Raw genomic sequence first — 8238 nt, forward strand, 5'->3', positions numbered from 1 at the left:
GGCGGGGGGGGGGGTGGAGGTGCATAGCCGAGCTTAATATCGACGGTCTTGGCGAATCGAGAGGTCAGAACTTTGTCTCGCTGGAAAGACGATGCTGCCGACGTCACCGTCACGCCGCCATCCCACATGCTGGAAAACGTTAGTTAGTGGCAAGGAAGAAAAAAAGAAAAGGATAGTAAGGAGGAGGTGCAAGTCGGGAGGAGGCAAAGGACAAAATCGCCTTGAACCGGCAAGGCCGTCCCTTTACCTGGCACCTTCCATTCTCTGGATCTGCTTGCAGAGGAGGTTATCAACTCAAGGAACTCGCTCTACCGCGATGGGAAAGGAGGTTAGACTGTAGAAAAGGTGGCAACTGGTAGCTAGTAGCTAGTAGCTAGTAGCTAGTAGCTAGTAGCTAGTAGCTAGTAGGTCGCGTAGACAGCCACCAGGATCGGAGGGAGAGAACGAGGTTGGTGGGTGGCACCGGATGTAGAACGCTCTATCTTCGAGTCGCGAAAGCCTCTCCAGCACCCCTGCCGCCCCTTCACCCCCTGGCCCCCCGCCGCGGCGATAAGCCCCGGAAGAAGAAGCTCAGAGCATTTCTCTCGCTCCCTCTGCCGAGGCAAATCTATTTTAAATTCGCAGCCAGGATAGTTTCGGGAATGAACGTCGAACCTTCGGGATGCGCCGCAGTGGACCGAACGTTAAGAGTCGCGGACATAGAAGATAGAAGTTTAAGGGCGACGGTAAAGACTTTACATTTTTTAAGGAGAAGCGGCAATCAGACTGGGCCACATTAATGTCAAATAAATCTTTCATAGGGAAAATACCAGACTTGAAGGAAACACAAAAAAAAAGCGACAGGTCTGTGAATCAGAAAGCCATTCCTCTGCAGGAAGGTTCCGGTTATGTCGCGCGCGTGCATCGACCGAGGAAATCTTTTTCCAGGAAAAAACGAACAAGAAAACTAACAGGCTGGCGGAGTCGACCCTTTAACGGAGGTTACGTCAAGAAAAAGCCACGATACGCTTCGTTCCCCTTCGAAAGGGGCGCGTGAGCAACCCCTATCAGCGACAGGCTCCGCTCGAATCCGCCGCATTATTCGATGCTTATTCATCCCTGTCGAGTCACGGTACGCTACCTACCCCAACCTGAACCTCCCGCCCAGTGCTCGATGCTGCCGAATAATGCATATCGGTGTAGTCAAGGAGATGCCTGAATAGAGTCCAAAAATAGAGACGCGTAGACAAGTTATTTGTTCGTAAGAAAGGGCTAACTCGGAAATATAAGGGAAGCGGACGGTTTAGGAATTTATCGACAACATGCATGTCGCAAAACGCAATAAAGTCAAAGCCAAAGTCACATGGAATCGCTCGACCGCATTTTCGAGAGTCGAAGGAGCGACGCGTGTCGACGCTTTGAAACGAAATTAAAAAAAAAAAGAAGAAAGTCGAAGCAACCTAGGATGATAATATAAGGAAAAATTCAAAGTGCAGGAATAACCGCGCGGCTCAAGGATGCATCGTGCAAGCCCCTGCATTCCTGCATCGCGATGCGCCGAGGGAAACGATCGCTTATCCAGCCGCTGCACGTGCCAGCGCACCTCCCCAGGGATAAGGAAATTAGCAAAAGAAAGGGTGAATAGTCACTAGGGTGTAAATTAAATTTACAAAGGAGCAGCAAGGGATGGAGATGGATAGAGGGGGGGGGGATCGTTGCGTAAGCCAAGTGTCCATTACCCGTGTACGTAGACGCTTATGCATATGTATTCGCAAGGGAATGCAAGTAAACACGTAGCCATGTTGTACGTATAGACGTGCAGGCAGGCAGGCAGGAAGAGGCAGAGCGATGCACATTCTAGTAACCGTGAATAGGGGATGACTAGGTTCTTTGAGGCATGAATTTTTATAAAATATTCACGTGCAGCCGGAATCCACTTGGCTCCTTGTCCTTGGCTGCCGCAGCCTTCGCCGCTGCAACTATCCAGCAGTTTGCCATTGCAATTCGCAGCTAGTAAGTAAAAGTCGAAAGTACCGTCGTTGTCGTCGGAGCCTCGCATCCCTCCCAGCCTCCGCCCTAACTCGCGTCGCGCCTGTACCGGCAGCCACCCGAGCGACGCGCCCGTTCGGCTCGAGATGCTCTCAAAGTTCAGGCTCGCTTCGAACGAGGGACAACAGAACAAACAGTCGTTTCCTCGAGCCTGAAACTCTGCACGCGACCCGTGCAACCATTTCCTCTGCACAATCATCAATTTGCGAGAAGACAGGAACACCAATGCCGCGGCTCGTTATTCGTTTCGCCGCGTAACGTGCTAATCAAGGAATGCCGGAAGGACACGCGAGCTGCCACGCCGTGTGCTTAATCGATTGCACCCAAAGACGGAGGAGCTGGAAGAAAAGAGAGGCTACCGTGTGCACTATGGAAATAGAGAAAAGAGCCCTCTGCAATTAGGGCAGGTACGTTTGTCGAAATGCACTCGCCGTAGATTCCACTGCAACGAGAAACAGCAAGTATAGGGGGAGAGAGAGAGAGAGAAAGTGCATAAAAGGTCTGAAGGTGGCAAGAAAAAAAAAAAAAGAAAAAAAAAAAAGATTTTGGCCAACAACCTCGTTCAGCTGGCAGGTTTATCACACGGGCGAGTATACCTCTCATAGGTGTTTCCGGTGACACTCCGTGCATGGGGGAGCTGTGGCCTGTGGCGTGCTGCGCCAGGTGGAGGCCCGGCGACCTGCAGCCTGCAGCCTGCAGCCTGAACAGGCTGGATTAAAGCAGCCGCGAAATGGATGGGCTCACGTCACGCGCAGTGTTCCCGGTTATGATGAACTGTTTCCCCGAAATATAGGATTCCCATTGATCAAGGCACACGACGCACTTAGGAGAATATCCCCGGCGTCTTTACAGGGACGCCGGATGGGTGTATTGCGGAGAGGAAGTCGAGCCAGTCAAAGCTAATGCTCAGGGCTGCTCTTAATCATCGATTCCTGGATTCGTGAATTCCTCACTCGAATGGAAAGACAATACGCGAGGAAGACACTTGGCGAATCCAATCAAATTCTTGTTAATCGTGACGCAGATGCCAAGAGGAAATATTCGTGCACTCTTAGGTCTTTTAGGTTCCTCTCGATTACCGTCTGCGCGACTGCATCTACGAAGAACCGGATTGGGCGACGTCGAGAAAAACTTTTAATTTCGTTCGCGCAGAAATTACCTCTGTGAAGTTGGACTCTCGTTATGCAAATAAAAAAAAAAAATAATTAAAATTCTGCTTGCCCTCGGAAGAATTCTAGAGTTCCTCACAGTTTTCAGATATAGTTATGTCGATTGAATGCAAAAAATAGCAATATTCAGAAATAGGAGATCAACTTCGCGACATTTTGGATAATGTAACTTTTTTGGCAGTTCTGAATAAACAAACAATATTTCTACAGTTTTCTATTCCTTTCCATCGATAGTTCCCGTCATTGTCCACTTAAAAAAACAAAAGTTTGGAAAAATTCGTCAACCGCTCTATCTTTTAGAAAATTATATTTCTTCCAATGTTTCGAATAGTTCTGATAGCAATTCCGCATAGTTCTCAAAGAGTTCTACAAAACGAATACCTGAACTTGATTAGCCCGTCCAGTAGTTCGATTTTTCAAATACTTTTCTGAAAATCATGTTTGCACCGATAACCTATAAGGAACTGTAGACCAGAACTGAAGAATATAATTTTCTAATAGAACATCTTTAATTTGCATAACGAGGGGTCAACATCACAGAGGTCACGAAACTCGAGAAAACGATGGGGAGTTGGGGGGTCAAAAGCAGCGAATGGACGGAACACACGGGAATCGTCGAGAATCATACATTGCGAAAATCACGTATGGTATTAGGGGAGCTTCGTCAAGTAAGTTTCGAGGGTTTCCGCAAATTTTTAACTCCGCAGTTTGTACTCGAACACTCGATTAACTTTCATTAACTTCGAGAGGAAATAATAACGGCGTAAACTCGTACGGTTCGTTCGTTCGACGCGCGATTTCAGGGGACTGATGCGAAACTCATCATCTGGTTGCTCGTTAGCGATGTCCATTAGCATCATTATTGTCCCGCAACTCGATATAACTATGCCCGATTAATTCGTGGAATCGCGAGAGAATATATACAGTGATACAGATGGAAGTATTAACCCGATTACTCTTGGTACGTTCGATGAAGAAAGAACTTGAGAATAAAGGCGCAGTTGCCAAAGTGCATTCCGTGCATCCGTATAACGATTTATGCAGTCGTAACGCGACTTTTTGCATTAAACTGCGGGTGCATCAAATTCTACGGATTATTCGCAGTAAAAGCGTATAGGAGGATGGTATCCGTTAGTATCGCTATTACAAGGGGGACTAGAGTATCGGCAGCCATCAATTTGTCCTTTAGAATCGACTGGAAGCGTAGGAAAGTGCACTAGGCGCTCAACAGCATCAGCAACGTGTACGTACTGCTGCATCAGAGGGAGAGAACGAACGTGAGCGAAGGGAAGGAAAAATAAAAGAAAACTAAATAATGCTTCCGATGACAATATGGAAAGTTGGCATTCTCTGCGAAAATGACAGCTTACCCGTACGAGTAATAATAATTCGCAGTCGGATTCACGAGGGAAAGTCGATCCGATGGGCCGTCACATCCCTTCTGACAACCGTCGGAACGAAATTTGGCTCGCCTCCCTTAAAAAAATCCAAAAAGTTGGTCGTTCGCGGTGGACATAATCGTGCTGCTACCATCCGCGATGATCCTGCTGTTACAGTATCGTAGATGCTTGAATAAAGCCAGAATGTGGATTGAAATAAAGATGATTGGAAGCAACGCATGGAAACTCGGGCCGACGTTTGGGATCTACAAGGATCCAGAAACCGAGGATTGAATAAATGTCAGGCGAAAGAGAATTGTACTATGTCTGGCAGGCACACCACCACCAACGGAGGAAATCGGAGAAGAAGCAGCAGCAACGTTCCCGAAGCAAGCGATGGAAAGGGGAAAATGAAGGCTATCCAGTAATCCAGGGTCGCTGCGATACGTTCTAGATGCCCGGATAAGAGGGACGATTATTTTATGGACGTTATTAGACTTTATCTCTGGAAATAAAGCTGATCTGCTCGGTTCACGTTGTCCTGTTTACTACTTACCAAACTCTATCCTGGGCACATACTTTCGCAACTTCATCGGCGCGACAAACCTTCGTAGCAGAACTTAACTTGAGAATTTCATGAACTGGTCTCAGGCAATTGCGGGTTTGTATAGTATTTTTCAAAAAAAGAACATTTATGGCAAAGAGAAAACCTGACAGTCTGCAAAATAATTTTGAGAAGCGGCAGGGGCGGCACGCACAATTACTCGTACGAGGATGCGCGAAAGACAGCGATACTGAGAAACATGGTTGAAAATCTAAAAGCTTCAACTGACCTTTACGTTCTGATGAATTTCTTGAAGCTTCTCTGAAGCTTCTTCTCTGCCGAAGATCTCGACAGACACCAACAAGACCACCAAAACGGAAAAACGAACATTCGCGGGATGAAAAGCACAGGTGCACGAAATACTAGGTAAAACGTTCTGACGTCAATCGACCAATCACAATCCGATGTCACCCGCACAAGTTCCCCTTTTACTTTTCAACTGTTTCACTTCGATTCTCACTTTCATCTGCCTGTTAATATTGTATTCCTTCTCTTCTTCGTCCTCGCCCTCCTGCCAACTCACTCCTTCAAATATTATACACGGCGAGAGTCTATTAACGTAATCGTCGACAGATATACTTATAAATTATTAAATGTGCTACGTAAATTACTCGGAATATGTATGTACGTTTCAATCTGTAGCAGAAGCTTCGTTTTGAAAATCAGAAACTCGACAGGTCCCGAATTTATAAAGGCAAATTTCAACTACGAACCTCTTGCAATCGTTAACGCACAAATATATGAATTTGAAGTTCTCGTGGAAGTAATAACGTGACAATGATCAAAGTTAATCGTCATTTACGAAGTTGAAGCAAGTTTTCATAATTGAAAGAAGAATATATGACTTCGACATAAAAGCGATACGAAAGAATGAGTTGGCAAAGTTGCGTAACTAATTGTCGACGATAGAACGAAGCAATGGTGCCCTCATTTTTAACGATTGACGCTAAAGTTATTGAAAGTGGTCTAGAGCAGACCAACGATATTTGGAGCTGTTATGGATATTGTATCCAAGTACTTAAGGACATTCAGGAGCAGCAAGGAGAAAACGAATTCCCGATTACGTCCAGAACTCTCACCTGTCTCGTCACGTTTAAACTTTTCCTGTCATCGCAAACTTCGCACTCTCAACACGACACACCATTCACATCCAGATCGCGTATCATCAGTCACCACTGGCAAGTACAAAACATAAATACATAAAGAATTCCCACCGAGCCATCGGACCCCCACGCGTGTCTACGACTCGAAGTCTCATCCACCGATCATTCGATACACGCCATTACTGCCGTGCATTACGGACTGTCACTTTTCAGTTCACTCGTCGCACAACCTCGAATTGAAACTGTCAAGAGCACGGGCCAACGGAGTGCTTGTAAATACCAACGAAAGGACGCCGCGACGCCGCTTACATGACGCGTAACAACCCCCTGACACCAGAGTACACGCGCAGGATGCTACGAGCTGACTGAAGCGCGAAGCGCCTGTTTCCAACGGTGGCGTCGCCAGCATCGCGCCGAGAAGGAGCGCTACCAAAATCTATCGCTACCCTCTCCCACTTCCATTCCCTCTGCCGCCATCAAGCTGGCTCCGGCCTTGCTCTGGCCCTCTGGCTCTCCGGCTCTCCGGCTCGAGCTCTCTAGTCTGCTGCGCGCACGATCTACCCGAATGCTCTCTCGTACCTAATACATTCTTAGATCCGAGGTGCGAATTTGTGGGAAAACGTTTTTCCGCCATTGATCGTAAAGACGTACGCGCTTCCATCCCTTTCCCAACAACCGATTCCGGCGAGCCTTCGCTCGCTCTAACGCCCGTGTTCGGATATGTTCGACACGACGATCAGACAACTGGATTCGGTGCAATTACATAAAATCGGTAGCTGCTTCAAACCGGGATTACTTCGACGAATACATCCGCAACGCTAATCTCCAGTGGTGTAAAAGAAGTTGGTGAATCCATGGGGAAACATTAAACCTTCTTAGGATTTCGAACGTCCCGATGGCAACAGCGCGCGGTGAAGTAAAAGCCACGGGTTTAAGCCTGAACTTTGTCCAAGTTAAACTTAAGCTTTCAAGACTTAAAGTTCGTATAACGTGACACGCGAAACGAGGTGGCCGACGCGTATATATATATATATATCGTACATATACGTTCAGAGAGATAGGCCTCTTCTATTTTCTTCATTTTCTATAGCAAACTCTCTCGGAATGAAATTTCATTTCAAAGCGCGAAAACGAATCTCTTTAAAGGCAATTATTCTGTCCTCCTCGAGGAAAGATCGGCTTATCAAAGAATTTTATTTGAGTCCTAAGTCAGCACTCCGACTTAGCCAGTTGCACACGATCCTTATAACGAGCAAGTGGCGAGAGAACGAGGAAAGGAAGAAACTCCTAGAGGAAATGTAAATTATCCTGGAAACCCGCACGGAGCGACTCTTAAGCACGATCGTAATAATAATTTCTCTAATTGATTTGAGACCACGAGGAGCACTTTCAAGCGGTTTTTCTCTATTTTCTGCTTTCCCACCGCAGGCCACACCGTCGCAGCGTGACCCTCGCCTTCCCCCTCTGCTTCCTCGGCTCCGCGATACTTTCGCTTCCGAGGAAAGCTGAAAAGCATGACGAACCATTAATCGACTTCGTTTTCCTCGACGTGTTTACCGTCCCCGAAAGTTTATGTTAATTTTCGCCAACTCAACAAAATTTCAAAATAATTACGATCCTGCTAGGAGCTCGCAGGAGCTCGCAGGAGCTCGTCTCCCTGTAATTTTAGTTGCTAGAATCGAAATTACACCTCGAATTTAAAGGCCCTATCTTCAGGAAACGGGAGGCGCCTGTCAGTTGCCACCTGAGGCTGAACAAAAGAACTGCTAGAGGACTCTGTGACATTTTCCCCTTTCCGGATAGCTGCGATACAGCCGCGCGGCTCGGCAGCGCTGCCGATGGGCATCGCTTCGAGGCCTCAACCACGAGTAGCTACGAGTGCAGCGGCGGGGTGGCGGGGCGGCGGGGCGGCGGGGCGATACTCGATAGCGGCTGCGGCTGCGGCGAGTTCGCTT

At 47.3% G+C, this 8238-nt stretch overlaps 1 protein-coding gene across 10 annotated transcripts in view; it reads right to left on the bottom strand.

The window, feature by feature from the left end:
• The window catches only part of LOC107269565 (lachesin), a 78605-nt gene extending 71937 nt beyond the window's left edge, over nt 1-6668 (bottom strand). For 2 of the 10 annotated variants that reach the window (XM_015743565.2, XM_015743564.2), the window contains exon 1: nt 5410-6667. The gene's annotated coding sequence lies outside the window, so the exon portion shown is untranslated. Of the gene's footprint in view, nt 1-5409 lie in introns of all 10 variants that reach the window. The other 8 variants (XM_025086871.1, XM_015743563.2, XM_025086868.1 and 5 more) reach the window with 8 other exon arrangements.
• Between the last annotated feature and the right edge of the window lie 1570 nt (nt 6669-8238).

Source organism: Cephus cinctus, unplaced genomic scaffold (assembly GCF_000341935.2).
Source record: "Cephus cinctus unplaced genomic scaffold, Ccin1 Ccin1_scaffold0670, whole genome shotgun sequence".
In the NCBI taxonomy this organism is placed as follows: Eukaryota; Metazoa; Arthropoda; class Insecta; order Hymenoptera; family Cephidae; genus Cephus; species Cephus cinctus.